The following is a 20,889-nucleotide window of genomic DNA, read 5'->3' as shown; positions in this document are numbered from 1 at the left end:
GACGGAACGGATCGTTTCTCACTATTCAACTGGATTCAATGACAATAATGCGCGATTCAGTTTTAAGAACCCACCCGCTTCATTCTACACAGCTGAAGTGCCAACAATCTTCTCGGCAACGTCACATACGAGCAAGAGCCGTAATTTGGATATATGATATCTCTATAATTTGACATCAATTTGAGATTAGCATGGATTTCAAGATATCGGCCAGATTTACGTTAATGTCATTTGAAAAACTGGATTTACACAGATAATTTATGATATTTTTCAGTTGTCGCGGTAGTCATGAATGCTATAAAATCACAGATTTGTACAAGTAGGCCTACATGTAAGAGGGAAGTCGATTCAAAATGAAGTCAATTACTGATTATATAAATACCAACCCATATTTATAGCAGACTTCAAAGTTAGATTGGTATGCATCAATTTCTTGAATTGAGCTTCCAACTTTGGCTTTCCAACTTGTCACATATGTTTCTGTGTCTCTGTATTAGTAACACCTGTCAAGTAAAGAAATTAGATGATACAACTTTGAGATAATAGCGCCGCAATTGTGATGAGGGCTGGAAAAATTCATTTTCACTGCAAACCCATAATAGGCTAAAATGCGGATTGGTAGGTTTTATGACCTCAAAAAAACACGTGTTCTATACTCAGCATGGAACCAGGCGAGAACTCGAATTCACACAGCTTGTTGGCAGGATACAGGCTACAAGAACACCCGGCTTCACGCTGAATACTTATCACGTAATCCAATCACCAAGACGCTGGCCTAGCCCCTCGCTGATAATAACGTTAGAACTCTCTGCAATATGCAATAGCTAAGGCTAGGCACAATGATTCGTGTCAAATAATGAGAAGTGATTTTTTCGTGCACCGAGATGATACGATCCTTGCTACTCGACATAAATTATAGATTTTATAGCACTGTCTACTAGGGTTGGTCATACATATCTTACTTTTCCAGATTCCAGCAATTCACTGATCAAATTGCTAGGTTGCATGAAAAGGCTGCACACCAAATTTGACCTCAATTCCAACCAACTGCCACCAAGTCACAACAGAGTCAATTGAAGTTTATGATTTCATTTTAATTTATTTTTTCAAATTCCTCTGTCATCCCCATGAAATTGTTTAAGCTGTCTAAAAAAATGATGCAAAAGAAATTTGACACAATTCCAAACCGTAAAAGGAAAGTTGTTTGAGTTTTTCATCAATAATTGTGGGATTACCCACCATCAATGCTATTTTTGCAAAAGTATAACTACAATAACTTCGCTACTACCAACTGGAAGTGAGCAAAAATTGTTGCACATCATTCTTTTAAGCAACTTAGCAATTTCATTGGATTACCAATAAAATTTAAAAAATTCGCACATTTTTTAATAAATTGAAAAATTCCAATTGGCTCTGCTGCGGCTTTGGCTGTTTGGAATTGAGCCGAATTTGGTGGGCAGCCTCTGTGAAGTCACAAAGTGCAATGGAATTGGCGTTGTCAAAAAGATACGAAATGATCTTCAATGTGATGAAGAATTGCAGATCTGTCATTATATTCTTTGTGCTCGCGTAAAACGTACGTATCTGTACGAACCACATCATTCATACTGTTATGACATCATATTGAGTGATACTCGAAAAGTCGTCTCAAAATTCGAATACAGCATCAAGATTCAAATCACTCAGTTTCTCGAATTTTCCCAGTCCTACCACTGAGACACGCAAGAATCCATTTTAATAAAGTTTCACATGACTGTTCTTATATACTCACAAAACACAACCCAGCGACCAGGTCTCCACATCGAAACCGTGCCCATTCTTTCCGATAACTTCAAGGGCAATATAGTTGGGGGTGCGGCAATAAGAACTTTTGTTTGGCCGTCGAAGTCGACTTTGGTAGCCAGGATGATATCTCGTCGAAATATTCAAACCTCAACTCCATATTGTTCAGAGAATAGATTCCAAACTGTCAATACAAATTTTACATTCAATTACTCGGCTATACAGATTTGTATAAACTACCAACAAACTACTAACTGCCATTACTGCCATTATGAGGAATTATGGTTTCCGTTACGTAATATAATAGCAAGTTGTTCTGGTAGTAGCTGCGGATCTTGAATAGTGAATGGTTCTAGTTCAAGTTGTGAATTTAAAAAAATGTAGCCGTCTACTAGGGATGGTGTGAACGCGAGGTTCACGTTCGCGTTCCGTGTGTGAACCTCAGAAATTTAGAGGTTAACGTTCACAAACGAACCTCTGTAGGTTCTGCACTGTGAACCTTTTTGATATATTACAATTTTCACTTCATTATAACATCTTTGGTTGAAATTTATTGCATTTCAACTGCGAACCACACTATGCATGGCGCTGGCAGCATAAAAGAAGCAACACTAAACGGGAATGCACCTCGACAATCTCAAAATTTTTATCTGCTTCGTTACAAAAGTTTGCTCGAAATATACAGCTTTCCGTTTGTGAATATTTAGTGACTCTCTGCCGCGAGGTTGACCCGCAATCACACAACATCAAGAGCGAAATACACTACATTTAGGTAGTCAGCGAAGGATGCTTATTCAACCAATCAATGAAATTGATATCATTGTCTGATGTAAGAAATATAACAGGCGTACGGGGTCAATTTTGATTTCCTATGTTTATTGTATCATAAAAACCAAATCCATGCGATTGGGGTGTTGGCTACAGATGTATAACTTGTTAAAATAAGATCGGTAGCAAGTACAGTCTGCTCAATATCAACGTAGCAATACTCACACGCCGAATACATTGTCACGTCTGGCCTATCGTTAAGGCGTAAGCTTATATTCCCTTGCAAGCCCTTGACGAAATTGTCGGCAAAGCGACGAAAGATATTGATTTTATAGGATTATTATATCAGTTGATACATTTTGCGATTTTTAAAACGTCAATATGTACTTTAGCATTGTGACATTATGTGGCCCGAGTCGTCGCTAGATATCGTGTAAAACTGTACAGTGTACATTAAAATAGGCTCTAACTTCTCTGAAATGTAGACTTGGAATTAGCAATATAGCGTCACGTGACGTCATGAGGTTCACGTTCGCATTCACACAGAACCTTTCAAAAAGGTTCGCGTTCACACGAACCTGAACCTTTCAGAGGTTAACACCATCCCTACCGTCCACAACTAGAAAACGTATGTCGTCATGATACCGTCGTTCTGTTGCATGATATCATTGCAGCCTTTGCTAGCTCAGAGCAGGGCTGTAACCAAGTCACAAAGTTTTGAGTCACAAGTCAATCTCACTTTTACAGTTTTGACTCGAGTCAAATCGAGTCATTTTCAATTCACCACAGAGTCAAGCCCTAATTCAAGTTAGCTAGTACAGAGTCGAGTTTCAGTCATAATGTTTTGACTTGAGCTTGAGCTTGAGTCCAAGTCATTATGTTCACTGTTCAGTTATCAGTCCAATCTGGTTCAATTCACTTTTTCCAACTCTCCTTGAGTGATATAGATTGACTCGCATTCAAAATATCGTTATTTTCCTCAGTTCTAACAGTTTCTGGCCTATTTTCAAAGCATCAGGACTGATATGCGAAATACCAATCATGTCGTGACTCAACTATTCTTCAAAGTTACAGTTACAGTGACAGTCATAGACATGAGTCATATGACTCGAGTCAAGTCGAGTCACCAAATAAACGTGACTGAGTCTGACTCCAGTCGTGTCATGACTTGAGTCATTACAACCCTGGCCCAGAGTGATCACGCCAAACAGTGGTATAGGCAGGGCTGAGGATTGAGGGTCGAAACCAATCCCGTTTCAAACTCGAACCCCCGTCAATTTGAGATAGCAATTCTTCGATATTTCTCAGCGCATTTGTAATTTAATAACCAAACAGCCATTATTGAGTTGCGTATTAGTTAGTTAGTAGCGGATTTTCAATGTCCGTTGGTTATGTAGGGAATTTGGAAAAGTGAGCAGGTCTAATTCTTGTTGCGCATGTTGAAAATCCAGTAGTTGGTCCAAGTCCGCTTTCAAGAGCTTGCAGCGCCATCAATCATTTTACGTTAGTGGTACATATCATAATGTGCATAGTTCTATCCCCAAATTGACAAACCAATGATCGGTCGGCTCTGGTTCATGACATAATTTTCGAAGAATATTTACGAACGCACGACTGCATACAATGTTACCTTGATATCTCTGTGAATGATTTTACAATTGCGGCAATAAACAACTCGAAGCAGAATCCGTTGCGTGCGATAACGGGTCTCTGGTTCTGTGATGGAACGTCTTCTTGTGAAAACTTCCATCAGCGACTGGAAACAAAAATCACTGGTAATTAGTTTGCTAGAATGAGAAAAAAGTATAATTTGTTGGACACACCTAAATCAGTGGTTCTCAACCTTTCTGAGGCTGGTCAAATTTTACAACAGTCTTTGCAGACCGGTGCACCTTCCAAACTATAAAGTTCATTTATTACTTGCTTTTTGATACTGAACGTGTAATAGAGCTAGGGCTGGCTAAGCTGAGTGATTTGATTCTGAATCGAGTAATGAGTTTGAGTCACTCATGTCAACGTCACAGCAACACCACAAAGAATATAATGCCGATTCCCATCACATTATAAAGATTATTTTGCACTTTTATGACCATACCTATTCATCACAATCAGCACTATGGGATGGCACTTTTGGTTGATCACGACTTCACAGATATGTCATTTTCAGTAACATGAGTAGTTTTGTGCTACATGATGCGATACGACCAATCCTGGTTTACAGATTTTCACAGTGAGAAATATTATCGAAAGTATAATTCCCATTAGTTAAGTGCAGCTTATAGTTAATATAATTTTTCCATTTTGAGGCATGGAGCGTATATTGTCAGTACTTGAAACAATCATTTCCTACTACTCGACTCAAATGATCAGAATTGATACTAAATTCAGATTTGAGTCATCAAATCATTGTGCCTAGCCTTAGTGATCACAGTTGTGTCACTAGAAAAGGATCACATTATCCAAACTAGATTAGAGTTTGAATTATATTAAACACATTTTCCAAATTAGATTAGAATTACAATTACTTAGTTGGGAAGAAAAATCAAGTTCAGTTCATATCAATTCGAACTTGATTATCATAAGTATGAGAATAGTAAATGAGTGGTCACCAATCTTGACTTGTTTCAAACTATAGAGTTCTCCTGTAGCATTTGCAGGAAAACCAGAAAATACACCAGCTTTAAAAAGACAGTATAGAATTAGTTGACTAATTAGATTGGAATTACATTACAAGTACTTCGCCCTATTTAGCCAAATCTATTATAGAACAATAATGACCTGGTTGTCCAAGTATGCTAGTCATGAGCATTACGCATCTAATGCATTTTCGACCGGCGCAGTTAGATGTACATTACATTTGTAATGAGGAAATACTTTTACCCTTCTTTTTCACAACTCGAGAACAATGTAGATGAAATACTTGTCTTGAAAAATCCGTGAAATCCAACGACGTGCTTGTGATTCAAACTGCGATGGAGACTGATCTCTTGACACATTTTGTCTTTTGTTACTTCACAAGCAATGCCTGAAATTCAGATACTAGCTTTAGTTGTGGATTTTAAAAATGAGTATGTGGAATTCTAATCGTGTATGTAAAAATATTTTTGTTGCCGATCAACAAGAAAACAGAAGTCTTCGTTTGTCGTGAATCGTGATACCGGTTTCCGTTGTGTGATGTTCTTGCAGCCGTCTCAGAATCATCACTACTAATAATAGTGAAGCCACAGGCAAATCCTTATGAGTATTCTGTACAAGTAGAAGTACTACTGTTACGGACTGACTCTGCTTAAATGCGTTCAGTTGCATTCTTTCTAGTTTATTTCATGTCCAAGTATAGCAACGCCCGCAAAGTGGTTCAAATAAATACTATGAAGGCCTGGAAATATGTCTTAAGCTAGTGTCCATATTGTTTCAATATAGGTCGAATATATCGAGGTTGTCGGTGAAGGTGCTACTTATCGGTATTGGCTCAAAAATAAGATAAATGTCGTGTCGGGCTCTAGTTATGATGAGACTCGAGCACACGACTCGTAACGTAATACTCGATTCAGAATCCAATAAATCAGGTACTCGATTTTGTAAAGACTTACGAAAAAACTCAGCGCTGAAACTGTAGTTGGCTTTCCGAAATTCTAGGCGCCATCGTCATGCAGGTTATGGGCAGTTTCTGAGGAATGCAGCCGTTGAAATACTTGATCGCGAGCACTTCCTTTACAGGAGTCGATTTCTAACATTCTAATGAGAAGATCACAGATATGAACGAAATCACAGATAGCACCGAACATTTTCATAACATTGTTTGTTAATCGGGATTTGTGAATTCAAACCAATTAAGATTTGTAATTGGATAGAAATAGATTCAAGTATCAGATCCGCAGATTTGCAGACTTGGGCAACTAGAAAATTTTCAGCTTCTCCAAATTAGTCTAAAATTAGCATTACAGATACAGAGTTAATCTCCATATTAGAACAAAATTTTAATATCTATACAGTTATTTCCCAATTTTATATCAACATCAGAATGATAGCTACCCAATTTTTTTCCGCATTAGATTAGAATACAAGTTACACAGTTTTTATAATAGTTGATTTCGTGAAACCTTTGAACATGGAATCAAGTTAAGTTGATATCAAATCAGAATCCATTCTCATATGCTCAAGAATGACAAATGTCTGTGGCAGGCGCGAGCCAGAGGGGGGGTTCGGGGGTCGGAACCCCCGACTATTGCAACGCGAAACCCCTTCTATTTACGCGAAACCCCTCTCGATCATTTCAATATTTCGTCGGTCGGTAGCACTAGCTAATTTGTAGCACGCTCTTGCGCAATGATATGACCGATACATAGGATGGCTTTTTTCTTGCGTCTTCTCTCGTGTGCACAGTAGACGAGAGAGGGCTTTTTTCATGTGCGTGCAAGGGAGACAAGGTCGTTACTCGTTATATCGTATAATGTAGTCACAGTCACAGTGTAGCTACAACTCGTCGCGTCGCTTTTCCGAACGCGCGTAATCAATATTAATAATATCGGATTTATTGCAGTATTCACCTCACTGGCGACGCGTAATTCATATTTGTTGCGTGGTCCGCGATCTACTCAAATCTAGAACTCTATTAGGTCTATGCTTCAACAATTGGATGCTTAATCTCATGCATTCACCGATACACGGCAACGCAACTTTGATCTAGAATTTGACGGCTTAATATCAACAAAGAGCAAAGAGATAGAAACAGGTTATCTGAAGAACACTGTATTCAAACGGCATTCTTCAACCTACGCTAACATTTTTTTGCTAAAATCCTTTAACACAGCCAAGCCAGGCTTGCGCGCGGCCGGGCCTATTGCATATGCGGTTTTTCAAGCCAGTAGAACTAGGGTTGTTAGTGACGTGATAAATCGGGCTAGCAACGATTGCACCCAGCACGGCAAAAACTAACGAGAATCGATGTCGCTGAGATGATTGCGAAATTAAGTCATCGATTGGCGCGCGCTCGGCAATCGTTGCTAGCCTGATTGATCACGTCTGTAACAAGCCTAGTTCTACTGGCTTGAAGAAGCGCATCTGCAATAGGTCCGGTGCGAACTATACCACCACCTGCACAATCGCATCTGCTTTGCCTGTCCCGCACCATATCATCGTTGGATTACACAACAATCGCATCCGCAATATGCCTGATACGAAAGATATCATCGCTAGCCTAACGATCGCGTCTCAGGCCGAGCATGCTTTGGCTCCTATCTCTCGATGGATTGTATGCGGATTTGCGATTGTGATTAATGAGTGACATCGCTAAACTGAATGACATCGAATGTCCGTAAACGACCTCAAACATGTACGTGCGTACTGCCGTACATAATTGATTGATTTTCGCTAATATTTAAACATAACCGAATTGATGCTATAAAAATCGAAACCCCGCCCTCTTCATTTCAAACCCCTCGCATATTTTTCGTCTGGCTACGCGCACAGACTCTGTGCAGTAGGCTTGGCTCGTTTCGAGCTACACATTTCTCCTGTAGCAATTGTACATCAATGGTATGATGCTATTTTCTGGAAAAGTCATTTTGATGATCTTGCATTAATAGCCTACAGTTGATATTTGCACATGGTAGATGACGGTTGCACAATATTTGAAATTTGAAATAAAAATCGGGGTATGGGGTCTGTCTACTACGGTATTCTACGACTACGTACGGTTGAGTCACATCGCTTATGTTCAGTTAATTTGTGACAAAACAATGTAGGCTGGGTAAAAGCAGGCATCAAAATTGTAAAATGATTGGTTGGTATCGCAGGTCACACCAGCCGGTGACACGGTCAAGCTGGCGGAAAAAGGATTGATTCATCAAGTTACAGAGTTGCTTAACTTGACCAGCACAAAACACAATTAATTATTTTCAGATGTAAAGGATGAAGTTCGGAAACACATTGTTTCTAGAAATAACAAGCTGTCTGTATGATCTTTACAAGTTGACAAAACAACCGACGGCCAAAATCGCAACTACTTGATTTTATTCGCTTCAATAACAATGAGACATTGGTGGATGAATAATCCCCTCGTGACGACTGTTACAATAAGGCTGTTCCGGAAATAACTTCACTCGCATATTGATGAAATTGACAGGTTGCCTAACAACTTTGAACACCAAAGTATGGTCGATTTCGACCAGCAAAATTTATACAATCTGAAATCGACATTGCGGCCATTTTTCCAAATAACAGTATGTACGGGGCCAATTTCGACACTGAACCATAATCAGACATCACCCCGTACCCAGCATGCCTGAAAATAGAGTGATGTTTTTTCTAAATAAACCTGTTTCTGGGTGATTTCAAACAGATCGGTTACGTCAATTGCTGCGCTGTGACGACGGATAAAAAAGTAGGCGATGTTCTAGTTCCGTAATTAATGAACAAGACTCCCACCTCTCTAAATAAACGTGTTTCTGGGTGATTTCAAACAGATCGGTGCATTAATTGCAGGGCTGTGATGACGGATAAAAAGAAAGCGGTGTTCTATTTCTGAACAAGACTACCACCTCTCACATTTTCCGATTACGAAGACAGAAATATATATATGTTCAGCCGACTGGATATTTAACACAAAGAGGCACAAGTCTGGGGACTGGCAGTCGAGAACCACTGGTTTAGGTGATGCAATTTACAGACAGCCAAAAATCATTACAGTCCTACTATTGCGCAATGTTTCATAGTGCCCTGCACACTTCTATCAAAAGGGCATTCTATGTAGCCCGCAATTTTGATAAAATCAAAGTAAAAGTGAATGACGATTTTAGGCCATTATGTGCCTCCATGGTGTCGGATTGCCACAGATGATTAATGCTATGTTGTCAGTACAATTATTCATCACAAGTTTCACGCAGAATATCATTCCTTACCCAATCATATTGGCTAGGGAGTGACATTGGTTTTGCTCTACAGCTGCTGAGTTCTCGGAGAAGCAACCGTCACGAATCAAACCACAAATATCTGGTCTGCTGGGCCAGAGGTGAAACAACCAACCAAAAGTGATTTTCCGTAGAGTCTGCAGCTATATTCGAGCTCTCGCAAGCAGTGTCTGTAATGTCGGTAGCTCTGGGTACTTCCATTGATATGGCTAATGATTTATGTAGGAATGAAATTGTTGACAAGATGCAGCGAGTGTATCACAGAAATACACACAGAATTTATCAGACATTCAATAGATTTCAAAGCGAAACAGAATACAAAATAATATGTGACTGTTTATAATCACATTATCACAAAGGATAGCAATCAATTATGTGCTTATCACCTGTATCACAAATCATACGGGATCCATTTCACGTCTTCTTTGTAAATTGTAAGATTCTGCATACTGCTGTAATTAGGAGATACTACTAGCAAAAACCTGGAAGAATATCATGTCCGACTATAAGGAGCATCTTATTGTAGTTCCATGATTAAATATGAGCTACGGTAATTGAAATCTCATGATAAAGTGAAAATGTCGACAAATTGCATGAAATGGATGGCAGCAAGAAACACATATTTACAGAATGACCACAACATTACAATTTGAAACGAAATTGTAAACCATATGCGCAGACTGCTAATTACCAGAAAATATGACAAAGGATAATGCACACGAAGCTTAAAATGTAGGTGAAATAAACTATAGCATTAGCTCATCACCAGGGCAAGTTTTTGCTGCAGTTAAATCCGCGAAAAGTTACTTTCATTTATTTATTTTTGACAAAAGTTGCACTAAAAAAACACATTTTGCTCAGTTGACTAAAAAAATGTCAATTTACCGTATCAGCTACCGAAATACCCGTACTTCGGTGCTGATTTACGGTGTTTCAGTCGAATTTGGCCGTGTATATCACCAGAATAGAAAATACTTTTATGAATAATCGAAAAAATTGCAAAATGTTGCAAAGAGTTGCATGAAAAAAATGGACAGTTGCAAAAAGTTGCACCATAAGATTCCTTCAAACAGCTTAAAACAGCATTCTACATATCTTAGGAGTATTTAGGAAGCTGCCGGAAGCTGTAAAAATAAGTTGCAAAAGTTGCAAACTTGCCCTACTCATCACACTGTGATACAAAGATTTGAATATCCGCATCAAACGTCTCTGAACAACAGACCCAGCGCAAATTACCACAAAGAAATGTTCATTGAAACTGATTCAGGCAGTGAGAAACAAATTTCAGGCACTAATCATAAGCCGTAACCAAATTATGAAACTGGGAGAAACAACACGCAAAAATGATTGCCAAGTGCATAAAAATCAGCCATCTGCACTGAAATTGGGGACCGGAGAGTAGACAATACTATGAGGCCAACCATATTATCACATTAATTTAGTAAAACGCAATGACCAAGTGTACCATGCTTGGCACTGTTTCGGATACTTGACGAGATCCATCGGAGTATCTCGGAGTCTAGGATTGAGCTCTTCGGAGTCGGAGGGAGTTTTCCGCAGACACTAAAGTTGTCGGAGGGATTCGGAGTCTCGAAAAGCACTATCCGCTCATCACTAAAACTTATGCAGTACTTGTAATACTAGCGATGAGCATGATCATGATAATATTTAATTATATGTAATCATTGAAGTTCGATTTGCAGCACAGTGGGTTTCATGTTGTTGTAATATCCAACTTACTGTTTGATGTGTACGGTATATACTATGAAAAGTTTGACATGAATTTCCAAAGACTGCAAGATCCATGCAGCAAACCCTGCAGCATTGATGGATGTATTATAGCCAGTGGTTAGGTTTATATAGCTACATAATTTGAAAGTGTATTATAGGATGTTCCTTTACGGAATGTGAGATTGCTGAATTTGTGGCTGAAAACTATAGTTGCGCCTATGCTAATGAATATTAGCATCCCATTGACTGACATACTCCCGCATATGTATATTCTCGTATTTGTCGTAATTTTGTGTTGTGTCCACAACAACATTAAAACCATTGATACTAGTCGAGGCTTTCGGTGAACATGTCAAAATGTATGGCTTTATTATTAGTTTAATGTTAGGGTATTCTAGGAACAATCATTATATTTACCCCAACTTTAACCTCAGCCTAATTTAATGATACCCCAACGCTAAACCAATTATAAACTACATGGATTTTAACATGTTCATGGGGAAGACGGGTTGTCGCAATGTCGGCAATGTCGCCGTGCAACATACTTAAAATGCTTACTTATAACTTGCAATATAACGATAACTTATAATTTATATACATATAACTTAGCTATACGATATCTTGAAATCCCTGGTAAGAAATAGTAGTCGCAAAAATTATAGTCGCATTTAGCTCATTGGATATCTTGCACGTTCCTCGTCATATATTATGAAAGTTTAAAATTGGTGAAAGTAGATAATTATTCCATTTGAATTCTCACTTCTTCTTGGACCTTGAGTTGACATTGATCTTTAGATATTTCGCCCATTACCTTCCAATAAGTAGGCCTATATTGCACGGAGACATTGTGCCAACATTCACAAAATATATTAACATTGCCTACATTACAGCGACATTCACAAAGTAGATGGGCCTTAGGGAAGACTGATTGCTTTGCTGATAGTCATGTTGTCTTGAATAAGAAAGCACACTATTGACCCTTATTATCAATGGATTCTTCATGCGGATGAGGCAGGGGCATACCTGGGTCTGCGTATACAACATTGCTTCATTTTTAGCAGGAGTCTAATTATGGAACAGGCAATGTTATATAGTACTTTTCAACTTTGGAGCAACGCATCGCAGTCGTGCATTGTCTATGGATTAAGAAGTTGAATCATGTAAGTTGGAGTGATGATTTATGATTGTTCATTTTCATTGATCAGCGATTTATTAGCCCGAAAAAAGTGTCATAAATGATGCGCAAATAGACTCTGTGACGGTGGTTCCCGATCAGGATTTTGCCAGTGGTGCTCAAAATTGCTGCATGATATTTTGATATTATATCGATGTTTCGTTGAATCCAAGTGTGCCATAATTCACAGTGACGCTGATCTGGTATGCATGATTTCTATAAATATCTCAGCTTGGCCGCATCACTTCTGTTCTGATTAGTAGGGCTTGGCAAAATCGAGCACCTGAGTGAAGAGTGATTGATACTGAATCTGGTGTTAAGTGTCAAGTATTCGATAATCACTCATCATGTTATACTCATAACAGTATGAGTATTATGGAAGGTTGAAAACGTATCTTTTATGTTTTCTCTAAGAACATACAATGATGCCATGCAAGTTTTACATCAGACTAAATTACAGATAATTTGGTGTATTTTCGCCCGATACCTATTTCATTGCACTTTGTGACTATGCATCATTGGGTTAATCATGACTTCACAGATATGTCATTTCCACTAAAGTGACTAGCTTTGTACTACGTATTTTGTATGCTACTTCCACATTGGAAAATGGTATCAAAATTATAAGTTTATTGATAACTGTACTCTTGGTGGCAAAGAGCGTATAATTTCAGAAGGCCTACTTGAAAAAGTCATCTACTTCGCTTAAATCAATAGAATTAATGGTGACCAGTGAACTCGACCCATTGAACTCGGTCTTCGGTGAACTGGGCCCATGATGACTTTGTCAATACAAATTATTATAAATGTCGTGAATTGTATTATTAATTGAAGGCAATGGCGATTGACGAATTGGTGGTGGTGGATATGTCGTGTGAATGTTATTCCCTCTGGGGGGACGGTATCGTATGTCGGATGTATAAAATGTTCTATTAGGCGTACGGAGCTGTATAATGTTGAAGAAGAGTGCAGAACATCAAGGATCAGATCGCACATGGTGAATTTGGTGTATCCCAAGATTAGGGTTGGAGGGGCTTAGGTTTAGGCCGAGTTCACCGAAGGCCGAGTTTACCGTAGGCTGAGTTCAATGGGCCGAATTCACCATGGCCCGAGTGCATTGGTAATTGAATTAATACTCGATTTAGATTCGAGTACTCATGTGCCAAGCTTGTACACCATTGTTTTTGTTTTTTAACAGGATGTCATGGATACCTGCCTTGAGTTCTTGACAAATGCCTTCACTAAACCTACTCTAATCATGTAAAATTTCTAGATCGACAATGTCTTCAATTGATGGCAACAACGTCAAGCAGGCTGTACAAAGAATGCCATCTAGAACTACTGCCACCTAGAACAAGCGTTGCTTTTACTCTACAAAATTGGTGCTGCGCCATGCTCGGGAAAAACTCAGAAAGCAATCGAAGGTAAAACGTTGAACACAATCATGGAAACCAGAGGTGGTCACAGTAATCATCTTTTGTACTGAAGTTGAAGTAATGTCATGAATTTATTATACACACGTAGATGTAACAAGTTACAAGGTGTGTCAAATCTATTTGAAATGGAAGTCGAGAATGAAGTTCTGAAATATGCTCTAGTAATTACTTTTGAAAAGTAGATTTGGTCGATGTGTTGCATACGATTGCCCGACATATGAGCATGCGACACAATGGAAAACGACAGTTAAGCATGGAACACTTTAGCATGCGTCACTTCAGTATGTGACTTCATAACCCCAAAACTAACCCTAACCCGTAATTTAACTCGCATGCTCATGTGTCGCATGCCCGTATGTCCACAGACCGTTGCATACTCAATAGTTGGTGGGTGATCAAAGCAATCATTGTTTGCACTTGAGTAGAAGTAGTAGCAACGCTGTTAACATCTACTCCAGTATAATTAGCGATTCACAAGGCTTGTGAAAATCACTTTAAAGAAACAGGAAAGTTCTGAAAAGTAGGCCTACACAAGTTGTATATAAGAAGTTTCAAAAACTATATTTATTGGAGGTATTACATACTTTTAGCGAGTTGTTATTAGGGCTAGGCAAAATCGAGTACCCGGTGATTCGATGCTGAATCGAGTATTTAGCTTCGATTCGATTATCTCATTATGACGTCACAACAGTATGAATGATGATAAGTTGTATGCAACTTCAAAGACAAAATTTCCAGTTCTACATCACATCGAAGATTGCTTGGTGAATTTTCGATCATACCTAGCTCATTGTACTATGTGACAACACATGTGTCATTTACACGAACGTGCGTAGCTATGTCCTACGTGTTTCGTATTCTGCGATTCGACCAATCACGGTGTGGTGAATTCTTGTGCGCAATTGTCTCGTCCTTTACATTTAGTTAAATCAATTATTACGTGATTACCTGTCTTTTCCTCTATATATTGTCTCGCTTCTAATTTGTCATTTCTTGGTACGTTATAGTTACTGGCCTAGCTGTGTTGCGTATAGTGCTCGTTTTCAGTTAATAAAAGCCTTGGTTACTCTGTGAAATAAAGGTCATCACACACGGTTTTAAGGCCTCACAGTGATATATAGAATCGAAATTCCAATTCTCGGTAAAGTATTATATAGTTTCGAATACTGAAAATATATAATACTTTACTGAGAATTAGAATTTCGATTCTATATTTGTACTCGAAACTTACTTTCTCTTACTCGACTCGAATCATTGGAATTGATACTCAATTCAGATTCAAGTACTCAAATCATTGTGGCCAGCCCTAGTTATTGTAGGTGGTCACTTCCAAACAAAGATGGTCAGAGTAGTCGTAGTTAGTACTTAAGTATCAATAGCGATTTACAAGACATCAAACTACCTTTCAAGTATAAGTAGAAAGTGAAGTTTGAAAAAGTAGGCTACTGGGGTGAGTAGTTTCAAAAAGTGGACTGGACATAGTCGAAATGTTGAGACTTATTGCATGTAGTCGTAGCAGGGTTGTAATGACTCGCGTCATGACTCGACTCGTGTCACGATTTTCTGATGACTTGACTTGACTCGACTCGAGTCAATCGGTGTATTGACTCGACTTGGACTCGAGTCATTGCGCATGACTCGAACCAAGTCATATGACTCGAGACGGTCGAGACCAACATTTCATTGCAATTTTGAAGTATAGTAAAGTGACCACATTATTGGGAATTCGTCTATTGGTACTTGTATTCGAAAATGCAACCAGGAATTAGTAGGCTATATTATGAATGAGAACCATTCAATATCACCAAACAGCGGTATAAAAAGTGGGTTAATAAGGCTTTAACTGGAAACTAAGCGGTCAACACAATGACTTGGACTTGACTCGGTGGTGAATTGAAAATGACTCGACCTGACTCGAGTCAAAACTATAAAATTGAGATTGACTTGTGACTCGGCTACAACCCTAAGTCGTAGGTGCATGCTTCTGAACAGAGATGGTCAAAAACGTGATTGTTTTCAGCACTCAAGTAGAAGTATTTGTTGTGTCACCAATGGAGTAGAAGTAGTAATAACGCCATGTATTTCCACTCTGGTACAAGCAGTGATTTACAAGTCTTGTCCAAACTAATTGATGTGAAAGTATAATTTCTGAAAAGTACTTAAGTATGTACTTTAGATGTTTCCAGGGTTGTAACCAAGTCACAAGTCAATCTCACTTATATAGTTTTGACTCGAGTCAAGTCGAGTCATTTTCAATCCACCACCGAGTCAAGTCCAAGTCAACGAGTATAGGGCCGAGTCCGAGTCATGGTGTTATGACTCAAGTTCAGGCCATTGCGTTGACTGCTCAGTTTCCTGTTGAATTCTCGTTTAATCCACGTTTTATAACTCTGTTCGGTGATATCAACGGTTCAAATTTATAATATAGATAGGCTACTGATTTTTCTCACCTTTAACGGTTTCTGGTCGCATTTTCAAGTACCGCTACCATTAGACGAAATACCAATAGTGTGGTTACTTTACTATTTTTCGAAATTACAAGGTAATATCGGTCTTGGCCGTCTGAGTCTCGATTCATATGACTTGGTCCGAGTCATTACATAGATTGACTCGAGTCGAGTCATTTCCAAATTTTGAGAAAATGACTGAGTCATCAGAAAATCGTAACCCGACTCATTACAATTACAGCCCTGGGTGTTTCCACAAGTTGATTTGATTGGCTGGTTGCATACTTCGTATCGCTAGTTCAGAAGCTCTCCACACTCAAGTAGACGCAGTAGTCATAGTATCGTCATAAATTTTCACTCAAGTACAGATAGAAGTAGCGATTTACAAGACATATTACAATTAATGCAAGTGGAAATATATAATGAAGTTCTGATACATATTTCATGTGCTATGAAGAGTGGATCTACATACGATTTGCTGACATTGTTTTCTGTGCTTCAGACAAAACAAGGACTGAGAAGAAACCTGTTGTTGCAACCAAAGTTTATTGCCAAAGACGAATACGCGCTCGCGCTCTTAACATGATGCGGTGCAGCCGATGCATCGTTTTACGTCTTGCAATGGTAGTTTCTACTTATGATTGCTTATGTCTGTTTTTAATTGTCTTATTTCTCGTATGCACCTCAATTGGAATGTTTGTCATGTTAGTTGGTTAGAACTAGCTGATATTTCCAAAATTCATATGACACATTTATTTCATATATTTGTAATTTTGTGATCGAATTTTCACTTAATCCTCAACTTTGTTAAATAATAAGAGTTCCTTAATTATTGTTTTACTTGTAATTTGCAATTGTCGTTTTCCAGTAACCCAATATAAACAGTTTGTGAGCTTATATGATGTTGGATTCCATGTAGTTGGAGCAGGTATCGAAGTGGAGGAGGTAAACATGGAGATCATGAAGTATTTCACAGGGAGTCCTGAGATGGTAATCCTGAGGACTTGAACAGGGGCGAATAACACGTCCACAGTACGTGGACTGGCGTCCATAGGGAGTGGCGTCAAGTCCACAGTACGTGGACTGGCGTCCATAGGGAGTGGCGTCACGTCCACAGTACGTGGACTGGCGTCAATAGGGAGTGGCGTCACGTCCACAGTACGTCAGGCGCGTCCATAGGGAACCACGTGACGTCCAGGCTAGGTCAGCCGCGTCCATGAGGAGTCGTTTCATGTCCACAACACGTCATTGCGGACGTACTCAGGGGGCAGACAGGACGTCTCTAGTTGTCGACAAACCCACTCCAGGGAGGTGACGGCCGTAAGTTACCGGACGTCCTGCCGGCAATTCCACCGGAAGTCAACTGGACATCGAGTGTTTGCTGGGATGATACTGCGGTACGAGACTCAAGCTTGCTGTCAGCTGTCTTAATACAATACGAATGATTTTTAGGCCCGAGGAACAAAACCTGGAAAACCCAGGAGAGTTGCAGGATAACTGATCGAGTGAGAAGAAGTGAAGGCTCTTTCCTCCAAAACTTTTCTTGTTGATGTTTCATTAAAATAGTGCCATGCACAATTAACCAATAATAAATGTTTTTTAATTATTCTGCGGCAATTCATGTAGCAGTCCAGTTTGATATAACTACCACTAATGAACTCAGAACTATGGTAGAGTTAAGAAATCTCTCAGAGCGTCTCGCACATTCGCTCCTGATACTTCATCGTCCTCGTATGTCGGCACTGGCTCATCAAGTATGACATCGTCCATGTCGTCCCCTAGGGCGTCGCAGAAATTGTGAAGTATGATGCAAGACGAAATCATCATTCTAGCGTTCATTGGGCAGGCGTCACAGGATTTGAATAGGCATCGCCATCGCATCTTCAGTTTACCAAATGCTCTCTCCACCACCATCCTGGATTTGCTGAGTATATGATTAAAATGACTGCTGTCCCTATCATTTTGAGCATAGGGCTTCATTAGCCATCACGGTAGTAGAGGATATGCAGCATCACCAATGATGTAAAACGGTATGTTTGCCCACCAATTGAAAGTTCACTATGGGGAAAGAGAGCCCCACTCTGAGCTTTTGAGAATAGTTCAGATCTTCTCAGTACCCTTGCGTCATGCACTTTGCCAGGCCAGCCAATAACAACATCGATAAACCTCCCCTTGTAGTCGACCACTGCTTGTATGTTTATCGAATATTGACCTTTCCGATTCCAGTAATCTTCACCGTCTTCAACAGGCTTTGGAATCGGGATGTGACATCCGTCAATTGCTCCAATACAATTTGGCAAGCCATTTTTGACACTGAAATTGTGAGCGGCAAGATGTATGTTCTCGGGTATTTTTACGTGCCTGGAAATACGGTGTGACAAGACTGAGCACACTTCCATAGTGACCATGAAGACGGTAGATTTCCCCAATCCAAAGGTCTCTCCAATGTGGCGGTAGCAACTACCACCAGCAATTCTCCATAATGCGATAGCAATTCTGCAGTCCGGTGATATTGGCTCTTTGTATCGTGTAGTTTGTTTGATAACATCCTGTCGCAAATCATCGCACAAGATATCAAAGGTGGACCTGGAGAAGGAAATATGTAACATCACAATTCATTCTTCACACAAAATATAATAGATGAATTTATAAGAGGTATGCCAACTTTTTCAGGAATGATCAATATGATTGTTAGTTGTAGGTGGTGGTACTACTATTACTAGGAGAGCAGTCATTTGTTAATTTTCACTGCAATATTTCTATTCATCAGTGAGGCACTGTGATGCTTTTTGAGCCTGGAAAGTTTCTTATCTAGGCCTACTACCAATTAGCTGCCCTGTGAAACTGAGCACTTGGATCTGCATACAGAATCAGGACTAGCAATAGCAAGATAATTCAGGGCCGCCGTTAGTCGGTACAGCAGCTAGTGCATTACGATAACGACAGAAACTGTGATTTCGACTACAAAACCCCCATTAATGCATCATACAAAAAGTTGTTTCGGCGACAGTTACGCTATAGAATGTAAGTAGAATGTATAGTTACGCTACCGTTACATTTTATGCAAGAAACGCGACTGGCTCACTATTATAGAACAGAGAATGACTGGGTCTTGAATGTATGTACGACTAAACTATAATAACAATAGTACTCCAACACGTTTAAAGAACTTTCTGACCACAATAGCTTCTGGCTCACTTACCTATTTAGACGAAGATGCCTCTTGTATAGTCAAGCGACGTCCAACATTGCAAGACCCTCTCCCAATAGTTTTCGTTGGCCTTCAAAACGCTATACACTCGTCGCGGAGTTGGAGTATGATTCCACAGCCACCAAGTACAAATCAAGTCAAGAAACTCAGGTTCATCGGCCAACACAGAAACAAGATGAAGTTGTCGAGTTTTCATGGCCCTTCTACGTTGCCGTTTATTACGCAACAGCAATTTATATAGAGCAACACTTATCAAGCTACCATCCATCTGAGTTGAAAACAATTGTTGTTAATTCACTGCATCACTCATCGCAATCCTTATACTGCACCAGGCCTATGGTGCCCCTTTATTGGCCATTGTAACGCTCAGCCGTAACACAACGCAGTCTGTTATCAACGATGGGAACACCTCGGCGAGGTGATCTCATAACAGCGCTACCTTACGAGGAACGTCGTTCAGACTTCACGATGATCCCGAGAAAAACCGACTGGTGTGAACGCACAATCGCGGAAATTGCGGACTGGTTTGAACGCTCACATTTCTGGGAAAATTCTGAGGATTTTTGTCCTGATATGAACGGAGTAAGTTCTGAGAACATTTCTCGGAATATTATCAGAATTCATGTATGAACGCACCCTTTAGTACATTGGAAAAGTATTTGAGTCTAAAAATATTAATCCCCATAAAACGTACTGGATGTGGGGTTCGAAGCCTAGGCTAATAAGAGGAGCGTGATTGAAAATAGACGGAGGATCACTGGATTAAAGTTTACTGAATACCCCGCAATGTAAAATTATTATATACTATACAAAATCCGGAGTGTAAAAGTCTTTAGTGCATCGGAATAGTGTCGTTTTCTTTCTACTTTACAAAAGTCATACGATTTTTCGTGTTGCGTTCCGGGATAAAATGTAATTTTCGCGCTTTTTAATTTTTTAATTTTATTTTTTATTATTTTCAGTTATCAGGCATAGTTTTCTATCTACTTTACAAAACTCATACGATTTTTCTTGTTGCGTTCCGGGATAAAATGTAATATTTCGCGCTTTTTAATTTTTTAATTTTATTTATTATTTTCAGTTATCTGGCAAACTATACCTTTAATACGTACTTTCTCACTTGTTCGAGATCTGCACTTCCTGTACTTTAGTAGAAATTTAGTGATAATAAAATGTTGGAATGTACTTTTTTCATTGCTCTAGATGAGAGGTGTCAGTTTCATAAACTTATCCGACAGCATCAGGTATTGGCGATGGAGAAAGCTAGGCACTATCTAGTAGAGAACCTCTCGAATTGGTATTTTCTAATACCTCATTCCCATAGGCGAAATTGCAAACCTTGGTATCAGCTACGGGGAGAACATTAGCTTTACGCAACTCTAGACTATTATATTTCGAGCGATCTGACTTATTTTCCACTTGCGAACTCGCG

At 39.3% G+C, this 20,889-nt stretch overlaps 2 long non-coding RNA genes across 2 annotated transcripts; one reads left to right on the top strand and one right to left on the bottom strand.

Annotated features, from left to right (window-relative positions):
• Positions 1–475: 475 nt before the first annotated feature.
• LOC145433596 (uncharacterized) lies at positions 476–10,765 on the bottom strand. Its single transcript, XR_013913148.1, has 4 exons — positions 9,845–10,765; positions 6,141–6,285; positions 4,181–4,306; positions 476–1,966 (listed from the first exon to the last, which is right to left on the bottom strand). It is a non-coding gene; the product is annotated as an uncharacterized LOC145433596 (long non-coding RNA).
• A 316-nt stretch (positions 10,766–11,081) lies between these two features.
• Positions 11,082–17,143, top strand: LOC145433584 (uncharacterized). The gene is made up of 3 exons (XR_013913143.1): positions 11,082–12,349; positions 13,637–13,787; positions 16,749–17,143. It is a non-coding gene; the product is annotated as an uncharacterized LOC145433584 (long non-coding RNA).
• The last annotated feature ends 3,746 nt before the right edge of the window (positions 17,144–20,889 follow it).

This window comes from Botryllus schlosseri, chromosome 1, assembly GCF_051294905.1.
Source record: "Botryllus schlosseri isolate E-star chromosome 1, Bs_hap1, whole genome shotgun sequence".
NCBI classification, from domain to species: Eukaryota; Metazoa; Chordata; class Ascidiacea; order Stolidobranchia; family Styelidae; genus Botryllus; species Botryllus schlosseri.
The sequence above is the reverse complement of the archived record's forward strand: the minus strand, read 5'-3'. Positions and strand labels throughout refer to the sequence as shown.